The following is a 15,210-nucleotide window of genomic DNA, read 5'->3' on the forward strand; positions in this document are numbered from 1 at the left end:
TATGTTACCGTGGAAGTGTGGTGCTATTTTTAACCTTGTTAGTGGTGTAGAAATAGCAATTTCTTTTTACTTTCACATGCCCGATGACTAGCTTTATGAGCTAATTAGATGTTTGCACTAAAACTGGTCACATTCGATTAGCATGAAAGCATATCCCAGAGAACGGTCGACTTGGTACCCATGTGTTATTAACCCCAGGTTCATTTTGCACCTGATTTCTCCTTTTAATGTAAACATTAACCTGGTGCGTTATAAAAAATATTTGAGGTTTGCTTCTTGTTTGTACAATCTCTTTTATATCCAAGCAAAATTGGGATTGTAGCTGACATTTTTCCTAACCTACTTGATATTGAATCGAAAATGTAATCAAATCAGAAATTTGTGAATCAGAATCGATTCGGCAAATCATTGGTGATAGCCAGCCTTAATTACTAATGATCACTACTGTACTGTAGGGGTGGAAATAACAGGGTACCTCTACCTCACAATACGATACCATACACAATACATGGCTCACAATACCAATAATATCACGGCAATTCTGCGATAATCAATATATTGCTTGACAATTCTATAATGATCTATCTCGATATCGGTCCAACTATGAATACAAATTGCCAATGAAAAGGTTAAGTCCAAACTGTTAGAAAACGGAACAATTCTGAAGCACAAGTTTTTCAGTCTGTAAATTAAAATGACACAACTATAGAGCAACTATGGCTCCAGACTTTGGACTTAAACGTGGCTGGGGCATCTGTTATTTTCCTCAAACTACTGTCCACCATCCAGTTGAAAACCTCTTCCTCTTCGGCTGGTTAACTTGTGTTCAAGTTTCCCTCATTCATAATTCAAATATTGATATTTGGCAACAGTGAATCAATTATCGTATCACACGAAGAATTGATATATTGCCATATCAATATTTTTTCCCACCCCTACTGTACGGTGTGGGATTGGGTGTGCTGGTGTGCTCCGGCAGCTACACAAAATATTTTCCAATATATTTGCTGGTCATACCTGATCAGTGGCCGACTGTAATGATGCACGCAGGACAGGTGGGTGAGGAAAGAAGCCTCAAAGGCGCTGTGATGTTTGCAACAGAACAAGGTGCTGGGGTCCGACTTCCACCTTGTATGTAAATGTTTCTACTCTCTGTGGTACTAAAGAGACCGTTTCAGAGAGTTCCCTCCTGATTTAAAGGGTCACTTTTTGCTTTTGTTTCTCTATAGAGCTCCTCCTACAGCTTCGGAATAGATATTTGGTAACACTGTGTAAAAATTTGCTCAGTCAGTCTGCCGTTTCCTCTTTCTCTGTTCCTCCGACAATGCTTTCCTAGCTTTCTGCTTCTCTTTTGCCGGCTCAGCCATGACGATAGTGTGAAATACTCCATCGCTACCTTGTTCTTATAGTTGGCCGGTTCCTGGATGGGGGCGTGTATGTGTGCAGTGCCGTGAGGCAATTTGTTACATCGCGAGACCTGATATCACGCCATACTTCCTGACGCTGGCTCGCCGGCCAAAAGTTGCAAGGGTGGTTTTTCCGCTCACAGGAGCCAGGGGGGAGCGAGACGACCACCATTCAACCCGAAAAAGTCATATAACCATCCCAATGACTCCGAAGCTGTTCAGTTAAGGTAAATTAAGCTAAAAAAACTGCATCGTTCCCCTTCAATTGCCATTTTTTATTGACGATTGGTACAGACCCTCGCCAAAATCACACTATATAATATTTTTTTTATTTTAATATTTTTCAATGAAAATCGGAATAATATTAATAAACAATAATAATAAACTGATCATTCCCTACAATATCGTGAATCATATCCCGATCAAAGATCAGTCAAAATAATCGCAATTACATTTTTTTCTTTCTCATACCGTGCAGCCCTAATCTAAAGCAACCTTGGTAGGAGTTAGAGAGACCGGGAGACGCTCATGGCACGGCACACCCTCCATACACAGACATATATGAGCCGCAGCAGATGGCAGAGGCAGGGGAAGTAACACAAAGACTTCTGATTAAAGATAATGCTCCCTGTTAGTCAAACTGTCAGGGCAGGCTCCCGCTAAATAAGCCCATCCCTTTGCTGATACGGAGACATGGCGAGAGATTACTCATTTTCCTAATGATGGAGGTGTTCAACTGCAAATTGAGGCCGATTATATCTATTGGGAGCTTTTGAGAGGTTGTTTTTCATAGGATGCGCTGCAGATTTTGCAGATCATTGCTCCCGTGAAGGGAGTGAATGAGCACCGTAGGTACCAAATGCAGCATCCCTCTTTATCATCATCACACCTGTAGGATGGAGCTTTCCATCACAGTCATATGAAGACATTGTATGTGGAATCATATTTCCTATAGTGTCATGAAAGCCAAAGCACGTCGGGCTCTACTCTAAGTGCACTCAATGGGATTCAATGCTGATGTCTTGCTTCAAAAGGAGAATGTGAACTTGGCATTTCTACACATGAGGGAAACATCAGGAGTTAAGTGTTCCTAGGCTGTCTGTCTTGGCGCTCCTTGGCTAACCTCCCACCTTCTTTATTAACACACAAGAATTTATGGACCTGTTTGGGTCTTATCTGAATGTGTTATGTCTTGCAGCTGCCGGCCTTCCAAGGCCAGTATTTTGACTGTTGGGAAACCTGAGCAGTTTGATTTAAATTGCAACGGTGCTTTAAGCATCCGCTGGACTTAAACGCCTGTAGTTTTATACTCTCAGCAATTCTGTTTAACATCTTTTCATGTTTACTTCTCCGGGAAAGGGACAGAGTTGTGTCCGATCCGGGAGCATCTGGATCTCTTCACCACTCGAGACAGATAATGGAGCTGGAGCTGTAGAAAATCCAAAATGGCCACTCGTTGGCACACTGTTGGACTCCTGTTTTGTTTGTGGTGTGATTTTATTGGAAACGCTCCAGAAACGTGTTATAAACATTGTCTGGGACAGCTGTCTGCTTAACATCTCGCTCCGAGCCAAGATGGGGAGCCCTGTGTAAACTGTGAGACGTCCAAGGAACTTCCCCATGCTCTCTCATGTCCATTTGTGGTGTATTTAAGCTCACTGTAACATAAACCAATGTCACATAGGTAAATGCAGATACACGACACCTGTCAAGCACAGAAAAGAAGACCAAAAAATATGTTTGGAGGACTATCCAGCTCTTACATGACTTCATGTTCTGCTTTTCAAAAGTTTTTATGGAACGTTGGAAAGCATAACAATTAAAGCCGTAACAATTCTAAATTTTGCTGTATGATATGCGATTAACAGCATAATCGTCTCTGTCAGTCAAATTTATAAATATTGATTTATTACTTTTTCAAACAAATTAAAGTTTTGAATGAATTCCAGGATTCATCTTTTGGTTCTATCACTGTCATGTAACCCAGATCATAACACAGGAACACAGCCTATGAAGTAAACCACGCCTATTCATTATCAAAACATTGTATTTTTTCCTAAATGAACATAAAATTGATAATAGAACATGTATCCTCATCAATAAAAAACAAAGGATTGATCATTAACAAACAGATTAACAGATTAATTTAGTACAACAAATAGTCATCACTATTGGCAAAAACCATGTGGCAAAATAGTCATCACTGCTTCTGTACTTTTCTAATTTCATCCCCCCTTGTCATTTTTTTTTTACTATGAACATGTAAGTGCCAACAACTGACATATCTTTAGTTCAACAGTCCAAACAATAATCATCTATATAGTTACAATTTGCCATAGCCAAACAAAATCAACAATTACCATCAACAGTCCTACCCCTTAGGAACTTTAGCAATTATTTACGGTTAAACAAAGAAACCGCGAATTGCATAATAAAATTGCAATTAGACAATTTTGTAATAATTTGTACAGGCCTAATAACAATGCACATTTGAAATGTGTTTTTGTGCTGTGTGAATGGCCAGATGATGTTCTTCTAATGGAACTGGATTGCGTTCCCTCGCTTGCAGAAACTCCCATCTGTTCCTGGAATGTGGGCTGACGTCACGAGTGACCCGCTATCGATTAGAGCACATAATCAGGGCTCTGTCGTCATTGTCTGCTGCAGCCCGTCCTGCTTTGTCCACTCCTCAATACATTAACCAGAATCACAAGTGTTTAGGCATTTACTCATACAATGGCCATTATAGCAGTCCAACCTTTTTCATTCATGCATTGCAAAGTTATCCTCGCTGCTTATCCTCGCTTGTTGTTGAGAGGCGTTTTCTGGATAGATGAAATTCTAATTTGCAAACATTCCTTATTCAGGCACCAGCAGAGAAATGAAGTCACTGATAAATGCTAAATATTCCTCTTTTGTTCTTCTGTAGCTAGGGCTGGGTTCGGAATTTGATACTTTTTAGGCACCGGCCGAATTGCCTCTGAAGTATTGAGTATCGAAAAATGCCTCGTCATTCAATACCAAATTGCAATCCCTAAGGAGTAAATCTCATCCGCGTCAGAGAGCCAATCAGCATGCAGTATGCTTCTACCAAGATTTAATAATGTCTGTGAGTGGCTGTCTAACTTACACGTCGCGAGACTCGCAGAAAAAACACAGAGACGGGCTCGCGTAGTAGGAGCTAAAAAATAAATACAAGGATTTGTGTCGTAATGTTGGAATTTCTTTTGTTGAAATGGATTCAATAAAAATAGTATGGGGGGAAAAAAGTAGGGATCAGCCGATACTGGTTTTTCAAGGCCGATACCGATTTATTTTGTAGCCCGGTTGACACCAGACTCTTCTCCGTTGTAACTGAGAGTGGGTCTGGGGAAGGTTCATTCACAATTCATTTCCAAAGGGGCGTCACCAACAGACGCCGCTGAAATGCCTCTGGGCGCATTGGATAGTCCTTCAACCAATCAGAGCAACGATCCGGGTGACGTAGCAGCGACAGCGACATCAACGGGTGGCTGCGCTTCGGTGGCCGTCATGGTGAATGTAAACAAGAAGCTGCTTGCCGTCACTGCGCTATCGTCATCGCGAAAAAGCCCGCCTCAACGGTTGTGATTGGTGCCTCGATTTGGAAAAGTTGGAAATGGGCTTGAATGGGCTCTTGGCCAGAAATTTGCCGGAAGTTCGTCAGGGTTTTCCCAGGCTAGATTTTTATATATCTGGAACCTGTATGCATTTACAGTGAAAATGAAAAATTTTGAATGTTACAAACTCCAACACAAAACGTTGTTTAGATGCTTTAAGCAATTATTTAATAAATGAGAAACTTTCAACATAATACCCATTAACAGATACTCAGATAGTGTTGTGGGCGGGACATTAAGTCAGACTCAGTGGTGAGTGAAACCGAAGCAGAAGGACAGACACAGAGCTGTAGCCGAGCCAAGGTAGCGCACTTTTTAAATAATTAACTTTATCGGTTATCAGGCAAATAAAATAAAGAATGCCAAAAAACGGCCCGCTAATCGGCCAGGGCCAATACGAGGTCTGTCCCTAGAAAAAAGTATTCAGGAACCAGTATTGAAGTCCCAGTATTGGTATCGGTACCATTATCGAACATTTTTGAACGACCCCTATCCCTATCTATCTGTACCTTTTTAAGAAGCCAGGAGGAGCATAGAATAGATGGGGATGTGGGATGAATGCATCACAGGGCTATGTTCTGCTGTCCTTTTATATAGAAGCAGTAACCATCCAGGATGAGTGACATGGAAAGCTGCATCATGCTAACATATGAGCAGTTGGTCATCTCCTAGAATCATTCATAATGAAGCTTAGTTAACCTTTCAAAACAAAGGTTACAGGTAGGGCTGTCGTGACTAAAGAAATTCTCACTCGACTAACACTCGCATGATTTTGTCGACTAATCCATTAGTTGATTTAATCGACAGTTTTGTAAAACTCAGTTTCTTTCAATCTCGTTTTTACCACTGATGTGCTGATAAGTTTCTTCAAGTCATTCAGCACAAAAAAGGATACAGAAAATGACCAATCGACTAAAGAAATCTTTACGGATTAGTCGACTAATCAACTAAGAGGGGACAGCCCTAGTTACAAGGTGCTTTACAAGGGAAAGTCAAGATAAAAATATTATTAGTTATTCCCCCCCCCATATCTTACTTGTAGAATATGAAGATGTTTTTCTACAAAACCATTTCTCATTTTACAAAAGAAGCCAAACTTATGGTTGTTCAAATGTTCAAAATTGTCAATAAACACAAGAACTTCACCTAAATAACGTACAAAATTAAAAGATCAAAGAATATCTATAGAGCTTCCAGATATGTTGATATGCTCATGCTGGACTTTGACTGCTGGGAGTCCTGAAATGAGATACTAAAGACCCCCCACCCCCCCATAATTGTCTCCATGCTATATCCCATCCCTTAGAAGCCCACTAGTGGGACCTGTGAGAACACTGATGGGAGGCCTCTCCCTTCACCTTTTACTATAATTTAGCAGTAATGGCCCAGCACTGGTGCGTTTCCCTGCAGTCTCATCAAGGCGTTGTTAGTGTGTGTGAGCTGTCGCTCACATCAAACGCCAGACATGTTGCCTGAGGCGTCCGCTCTGACTGCAGCCGAGTGTCTCACAAGAGAGTACCCCAGCAACACATGACCTTTTACAAAAGCTGGTAATAGATGACAACATGTACGCAGGCTCTGCCGCAGCGCCACAGTGCTGCTGCTTGTGCAGCTGTGTAGTGTGTGTGTGTGTGTGTGTGTGTGTGTGTGTGTGTGTGTGTGTGTGTGTGTGTACTGCAGCAGCAGCAGGTAAAGCAGAGTCAAAGACGACTCCTCTTTGTCTTTTGAAAATGCACAGGTGGGATGAAAAACACCCTTAGGGCTTGTACTGGAACCCACCGAACATTGAAATGAAATGCAGCTACAGTATGCCACTATGGCTGGTTATCACCAATGATGTCTTGAATCGACTCAATTCTGTTTTATAAGGTCCCGATTTGATTACTTTTCCGATTCCTTATGAATTGGGTTAGGTACATTTCAGTTACAATACCAATTTTATTTGGATATAAAAGATATTTTGTATATATACTGTACTTTTATTTTTTGCACACAGGTTAATGTTAACATTAAGAATTGACACGCAAAAAAGGGGGTCAATTCACCCCCATCCATGGCCAAAAGCCGTGTATTAAAAGATCGATTTCACAGGGGCCTGGATAGCTCGCCTGGTTGAGCGTGCGCCCCATGTACAGAGGCTCAGTCTTTGCCGCCGCGGCCCTTTGCTGCATATCATTCCCCCTCTCTCTCCCCCTTTCCTGTCTTCAGCTGGCCTATGTAATAAAGGCCTAAAATGCCCCCAAAAACTCTTAAGAAAGATCGATTTTGGGATTTTATTAATCAATATCAGTTCACTCAAACAAAGAGAATCAGAGAGAGAATCGATTGTTTTAACCCGGCCCTACTAGCCACCAATTTACAGATAAGCATAAGAATTTTTACGATATTTACAAGAAAGAAAAGAATACAAATGTCTAACAAGTGGTACTACAGATGAAAAAACCACAAAAATATGACCGTATCATATCAGCACTGTCTTAATACACTGTATCATGACTACATTTACATAGTGCTGTACTCCATCAAGTCAACTTTATTGTCAATTATCTCAAAACATGCGCCATACATACAGAGCAATGGAAAATGTGTTTCTCTTTGACCCACGGTGCAATAAATACAAAATATATACAATACAATAAATACATTATAAATAGTGCAAAAGTGAGGTAAAACCAAACAGCATAGAAAACTAAAGAAATTGAAAATGTGCAATACAAATGAAAAATATAAAATAAAAGTGAAAAGGGTTCCTGAGTGTCTTTTAATAATCCTAATTTATTTTTATTTTTTTATAAAATATTTTATTGTTTGTAAGTTTGTTGTTGTTTTAATCCTAAATGAGGAGTGACTGTAAAGGGAAGCAGAAAAAAACCCTGTTCTATATAACTGGACCTGTGTAGCTGAATGTAAAATGGCCACGGTAGAAGCTCCTCTCCTGCTTTTACAGGAAGAGAGGTAAACAAGAATATTGTAACCCTTTAACTTGGATAACATTCGTGTCTACTTTGGATGTTTGCTCATACACATTTAAAAAACATGTAAACTGATGCTTATCAGCCAGACTGTTGACACAGCCTACTACTACCGCACACACACACACACACACACACGCGCACACTATGTATTGCTCTATTGCTGTACATAGAAGGCACACCTTGGATATTTGTCTAGGCCACAACCACCTCTGCGTTTATTAGTCAGTGTTACTAAGACAGCAGAGTGATGAGTTTAAAGACATGAGACCAGGCTTGTTTGTTACAGTGTTTGTTTAGATATGTGCAAATACAATAAATGATTGCTCTGACTTATCAGCTGCTGCTGTGTATTTATCTCCCAAAATGCGGTATATAAAGCCCTGGAGAACTGTCAACACATACCAGACAACTGTATCTCCTTTTTGTATGAATTTGTTTGTTTTCCCACTGTATCATTGTTTCGCAGAGTGCCAGAAATAGAACAAACCATGTCTACTTATCAACATGCCAAGAAACAAAAGAGAATTGGCCAGACCAACCAGTTGTGATCGTATTTTTAGAAGAGAAAGTCGCTCAGAAGATTGTTTTGTGCGGTTTTGTTATTAGAGGTTTTCCTTCCCAGTCATCTGAAATAGATGCAGACGTGTTATCCTCTGTAGTCTCTCTGTATCTGGAGCTGGCTGCCATCGGTGCAGGACATATGAGGCCATGTTGGAACAAGGTAAGATCAAGCCTTTATGGGATGTTGAACAAGACTGAAGGGACTAAACGCTGTGCGTTCATAGACACGGATGGCTGCTCTTCTTCTTGGAGAGCTTCACGCGCTGGCAGGAAGTCATTTTACATTCTAGAGTTGAGACTCTTCAACTCTTTTGTCACTACTAGCAGAATTTTTTTTCTGCTCAGATTTGACGTTTATTTGACTTTGATCTCTTCTGCAAAAAGAGCAGCGGGACGTGATGAACAAAAGCCAGTAAATGGGAGTCTCGACATGTCCCCTGTTTGCAGTATTCTGCTCAAACAATTATGTATGATACCGTGTTAGTATAGGGTCGGGCTACAACTAACGATTGTTTTCATAGTTGATTCATCTGTAGCTTAGTTTCTCGATTAATCGAGTTGTTGTTTGGTTTATGAAATGTCCGAAAATGGTGAAAAATGTGGATCGGTGTTTCCCAGAGCCCAAGATGACATCCTCACATCTGGTTTTGTCCACAACTCGAAGATATTCAGTTTACTGTCACTACATATCCACATTTAACAAGCTGGAATCTACTTTTTATTTCATAAATAAGCTCAACCCACTTAATCGAGTATGAAAATAGTTGGCAATTAATTAAATAGTTGACAACAAATCGAGGAGTCTTTGCAGCTCTAGTATAGGGTGTGATTAGTGGCTCACAGCCCTCTCAGTGGACCAGTGGATTGTCCAGTCTTGTTTTTATTAAGGTCAGTGTGTCCCAGCTGAGACATTTTTTATTTATTTTTTCTCGAACAGTGATGCAGCTTAAAGCAAAGCTATGAGGGGGAGGGGAAAGTTGGAGAGTCGGGACAGTTCAGCCTAGTTTTACACTTCCCACTGCTCAGACAGTGATCGATGGGCTTAGACATGCTCTATAGGACAGGCGGTGGGTGGATTAGGCTCATTTTGTTGTGTCCTCCTCCCCCATGATTTACTTCGCCAAGGAAGTTTGCTCATATTTGAAAGAGTGCGTGAGAGAGAGAGAGAAAGGGAAAAGCTCTACTGCCAGTTGTGTTGTTGAAAAGGCTGATTGGAAACTAAATACACTTTCATCGTGCATGCGCGGTTTCCGTGAGAAGCTTAGCAGAAAGGGTGACGAAGGGAAACATTATTCAACCCTCTTCAGTCAGACCAAGCCGTAAATGAATTTGTTCTTGAATTAGGCAGCAGCTACTTTTCCTGTGGAAACCACTCATTCTATTTTAAGTACGATAAGGCCTCCTAAATGAGTTGTCTTTGCTCCGTGGTTGAGAGTGGCAGTCCTGAGTTAATATGCCCGCCGCAGCTGAAAGATGCCAGGAATAACCCAGCTGGGTCGCGCTGACCTCTCGAAACTGGGCAGCGCTCCAGGTCTCAATTAAGGGATGCTCTCTCTTTCCAGAAAAGGCAAAAATATTTAATATAAGGGGCTTTGCAACAGTTATAGTGATTTCTCTGTGCATGGTCTAATGGTTTGTGGACCACCCCCCCCCCCCCCCACTGCCTTAAATGTATTTGTCTTTGATGACTAGGGCTGCAACTAACAATTAGGAGAGACTTCATATAAAGCTCTAGTGCATAACTTTTTGATATTAATGAACGTCTGTTACATTCAAGCCATTGCCAAAGGAGTTGCTGCAAAGCTAATTAAGACAAGATCAGCTCCACACAACTCTCTCTGTTCAAGAGATTGTGGCGTCCGGTGACTTTGCCGCGCAGAAACTCGAGTGAAGATAATAACCATTTCCAGTCCATCATGATCTTCTGTGTGTGTGTGTGTGTGGGGGGGGGTCGACTTGACTTGTGTAAGTCAAGTCGACACGTTAAGTGGAATCGAAATGAGGAACCAAAATTTTCGTTCTAATGCGGTCCGATTCCTACCGGTTGCGTAGGAACCGGTTCCATAGTGGGACCGGGTTTTGGTACCCAACCCTAGCGATGAGGAGCGGGGCTTCTGATGATGCAGGAAGCCTGGGCGCTGCTGGGAATGATGATGAGAGCTAGAGGTGAACGGGGTGGAGGAAGGGTCGCATCGATTTAGCCTGAAATGACAACTGACAGCAGCAGAGAGGAGAACAGGTTTAAAGTACGAGAGAGAGAGTGAGAGAGCGAGAGAAGCATAGAAGTCTTCCAGAATTACGCTAAGCTTCATTTTCATTGTCAATTCAATCTGTTGATTATTTTCTCGATTAGTTGTCTGGTCTCTAAAATGTCCGAAAATGGTGAAAAATGTGCATCAACGTTTCCCAAAGCCCTAGATGACATCCTCAAATGTCTCGTTTTGTCCACAACTCAAAGATATTCGCTTTACTGTCACAGAGGAGAGAAGAAACTAGAACAATTTTCACATCTAACAAGCTGGAATCAGAGAATTCTCAAACCGATTTTAAATCGATTATCAAAATAGTTGGCGATTAGTTTAATAGTTGACAACTAGTCGATTCATCTTTGCAGCTCTAGTATAAAACACTAGCTAGCGCTACACTCTGCCAGTGTTGATGAAAACAGACAGTGGAGCAACGCCACATTCATCTTTGCAGCTCTAGGGATGACTGTACGCTATTTTTTTTGTGTGACATCTGCTTTGCCACGCCCTTTACCAGTATAATCTGCATTAGTTTTCATTCATAACAACCTCCCATAGTGAGAAACAATGGTGGAATGTAAAGTACATTTACTCCAGTACTATACTTAAGTACAAATGTTGAGTTACTTGTACTTTACTTGAGTCTTTTCTTCTCATGCCACTTTTCTACTTCTACTCTGCTACATTTCAGAGAGATATATTGTACTTTTTACTCCACTATATTCGTTACAGCTTTATTTACTAGTTACTTTACACATTAAGATTTGTACACACAAAACACATGTAGTTTATAAAATCTGATGTTTTATTATAAATTAAACTAGCCAACAATATAACGGCCTACAAGTCCAGCTGAGATGATTAGACCGTTAAAACACACAACTGTTTGGATCCTTTACACTTCCTAGAATATGAGGACTTTACTGCATCGAGTACTTCTAATACTTTAAGTACATTTACCTGATGATACTTACATACTTCTACTTAAGTTAGATTTTCAGTATAGGACTTTTACTTGCAACGGAGTATTTTTACAGTGTGGCATTAGTATTTTAACTTAAGTAAAGGATCTGGATACTTCTTCCACCGCTGGTAAGAAATGACCTTACAACGTCTTTCTCTAGTGGTAAGATGCACACAGCAGCACGGCTCTACTCTCAGTCCAACAGAAATTTAAAAAAAGAAGTCTTATACCCCAACACCTCAAGAGTATGTCAGCCACACACCGAAGATAAGATCGGAATCTGCACTTCCTGGGGAAAGAAAAGAGAAAGAAAACATGTTGCAGCCTCTTTCTTTCCTCTGTTGATTTATCAGAGGAAGAATAAACACAAGTTTGAATGTGTCAAAGAACACGTCAGTAACATTTGTAGTCAAATATTGATCTATTTGCTAAATATTAGAATATGCGTCATTGCCTTACATTCACATAACATTCACATAACCACTTACCACCACTGCCTAACAACGTATATGATGTAATAATAATGTTAGAAAATGGGGGAAAAAAATGTCTATCAGTGTTTTCCAAAGCCCACGATAACGTCTTCAAATGCAGCGGTGGAAGAAGTATTCAGATCCTTTACTTACGTACTTAAGTACTAATACCACACTGTAAAAATACACCTGCATTAAAACTGTTACTTAAGTAAAAGTATGTGTGTATGTGTCTAATCATTTCAGCTGGACTTGTAGGCCGTTATATTGTTGGCTAGTTTAGTTTTATGTGTAAAGTAACTAGTAACTAAAGCTGTAACAGATGAATGTAGTGGATTAACTAAAGTAACTAGTAACTAAAGCTGTAACAGATGAATGTAGTGGAGAAACTAAAGTAACTAAAGCTGTAACAGATGAATGTAGTGGAGTAACTAAAGTAACTAAAGCTGTAACAGATGAATGTAATGGATTAACTAAAGTAACTAGTAACTAAAGCTGTAACAGATGAATGTAGTGGATTAACTAAAGTAACTAGTAACTAAAGCTGTAACAGATGAATGTAGTGGAGTAACTAAAGTAACTAAAGCTGTAACAGATGAATGTAGTGGAGTAACTAGTAACTAAAGCTGTAACAGGTGAATGTAGTGGAACAAAAAGTACAATATTTCTCTCTGAAATGTAACGGAGTAGAAGTAGAAGTTTAGTTTAGTTTTATGTGTAAAGTAACTAGTAACTAAAGCTGTAACAGATGAATGTAGTGGATTAACTAAAGTAACTAGTAACTAAAGCTGTAACAGATGAATGTAGTGGAGAAACTAAAGTAACTAAAGCTGTAACAGATGAATGTAGTGGATTAACTAAAGTAACTAAAGCTGTAACAGATGAATGTAGTGGAGTAACTAAAGTAACTAAAGCTGTAACAGATGAATGTAATGGATTAACTAAAGTAACTAGTAACTAAAGCTGTAACAGATGAATGTAGTGGATTAACTAAAGTAACTAGTAACTAAAGCTGTAACAGATGAATGTAGTGGAGTAACTAAAGTAACTAAAGCTGTAACAGATGAATGTAGTGGAGTAACTAGTAACTAAAGCTGCAACAGGTGAATGTAGTGGAACAAAAAGTACAATATTTCTCTCTGAAATGTAACGGAGTAGAAGTAGAAAGTGGCAGGAGACGAAAAAGACTTGAGTAAAGTACAAGTACCTCAACATTTGTGCTTAAGTACAGTACTGGAGTAAATGTACTTAGTTCACATGTCTTCTTTTGTCCACAACTCAAAGATATATTCAGTTTACTGTCACAGAGGAGAGAAGAAACTGGAAAATATTCATATTGAAGGAGCTAGAATCAGAGAATTTAGGGAGGAAAAAAATGACTCCAACCCATTCATCGATTATCAAAATAGTTGACCATTCATTTAATAGTTGACAACAAATCGATTTAATCAGCTCTTGTCGTCTCACGACACAGCTGCCTCTTTAACTGATTTGATTGGTCCAGAAACACCACAGCAGTGAGGTGCCAAATTAACACTGGCACTGTTCTATGTGTCCCAGTGTGTGTCCCAGTGTCCCAGTAAGCCATGACAGTGTGACAGACACCCAGTATGCACAATACCGGGATGCTGAGACTGTAGCAGCTACAGTAATTCAGCCATCATTAACTTGAAATGCCTTTTATAAGCCAATGTTGCATGCATATTTCCAGAGAAGATTAGGAATAGAAAAAGCACAGAAGAGATGCAATGCTTTTGTCTGCCCTGTGTGTGTGTGTGTGTGTGTGTGTGTGTGTGTGTGTGTGTGTGTGTGTGTGTGTGTGTGTGTGTGTGTGTGTGTGTGTGTGTGTGTGTGTGTGTGTGTGTGTGTGTGTGTGTGTGTTTGTGCGTCTGCATGGTGTCACTGTGGTTTGAGGGGTGTGTGGGAGGGGGCAGTTAGCCTTGCAGCAGTGTCTGTGTTGATGGAGAGAGAGGGGGCCTGCAGGATCCTGTGTGTCAGCAGCCTGCATGGGAGAGACATTGCCTGGCGGAAGTGCATCACTGGCAGATGTCCAAAAAAAAAAAAAAATCCCTTCAGCCAGGCTTCCCTCCCTCCCCCCCTTCCCTTCCTGGTCTATCTTCCTCTTTTGTCTCTGAGCACAGAGAACACAGAGGCCCTTTAAGACAGCCACTGGGAAAACATATGGACGCCACTGTCCTTCCTTTCTGCTTTTCCAGTTGACAAATACAACAATGGTGTTATTGGTGTGAATTGTAGGCTTCTTGCTCTTGCATCATACGTGGGTGCATTGTTGGAGCATGTTATTCTGCTGCCTTTCATGTAGTTATGAAAAAAAGGGGGTGTTTATTTACACGTTCAGAGGAAACTCCGGCTCCAGTGACACCATCGTATGCAGATGGAGGTTGGTCTGGATTGGAGCAAAGCCGTGTCGATCACCACTTCCCAAAGTCATCTTTACACTATGACTTATCTGGGAGTAACAAATTACACCACGGTAGTGTTTTGTTGATTTTGAAATTGTAGTTCATGGCTACAGACTGAATTATTGTTTGGTGTTAAGAACCAAAAAACTAAGGCCTCTGGATAGGGTGGATGGGGTGTGTGGGGTGTCTGTTTGTGTGTTAGTGTGTATGATTTATTTATCAGTACTTTTGTACTTTATCTTCATTTATGTTGATTAATCACAACTTTTTTTTTTTTTTTTTTAAACATTTGTTTATTGAATTTTTAACACAGTAGCACATCTTCATATCTTATAATGGCGTGTTTTTCTGTCACAGTTTTGTTTTTTCAAAATGGTCCATAAAGGGTTGCTGTATCACCTGAAATTTCTTTAGATTCCAATTTATTACAACTTCTGATGAGAAAGGAGACCAGTGTATATGCATTTTGGACTGTGTCTTGTTCGTGATTATTATTTCTTATATATTGCCCCCCCCCCCCCCAA

General features: G+C 40.3%; 1 protein-coding gene across 2 annotated transcripts in view; it reads left to right on the forward strand.

Moving 5' to 3' along the window:
- gab2 (GRB2-associated binding protein 2) overlaps positions 1-15,210 on the forward strand; it is a 54,147-nt gene that overhangs the window by 10,745 nt on the left and 28,192 nt on the right. The window lies entirely within an intron of this gene.

The sequence above is a fragment of the Perca flavescens genome, chromosome 3 (genome assembly GCF_004354835.1).
Source record: "Perca flavescens isolate YP-PL-M2 chromosome 3, PFLA_1.0, whole genome shotgun sequence".
In the NCBI taxonomy this organism is placed as follows: domain Eukaryota; kingdom Metazoa; phylum Chordata; class Actinopteri; order Perciformes; family Percidae; genus Perca; species Perca flavescens.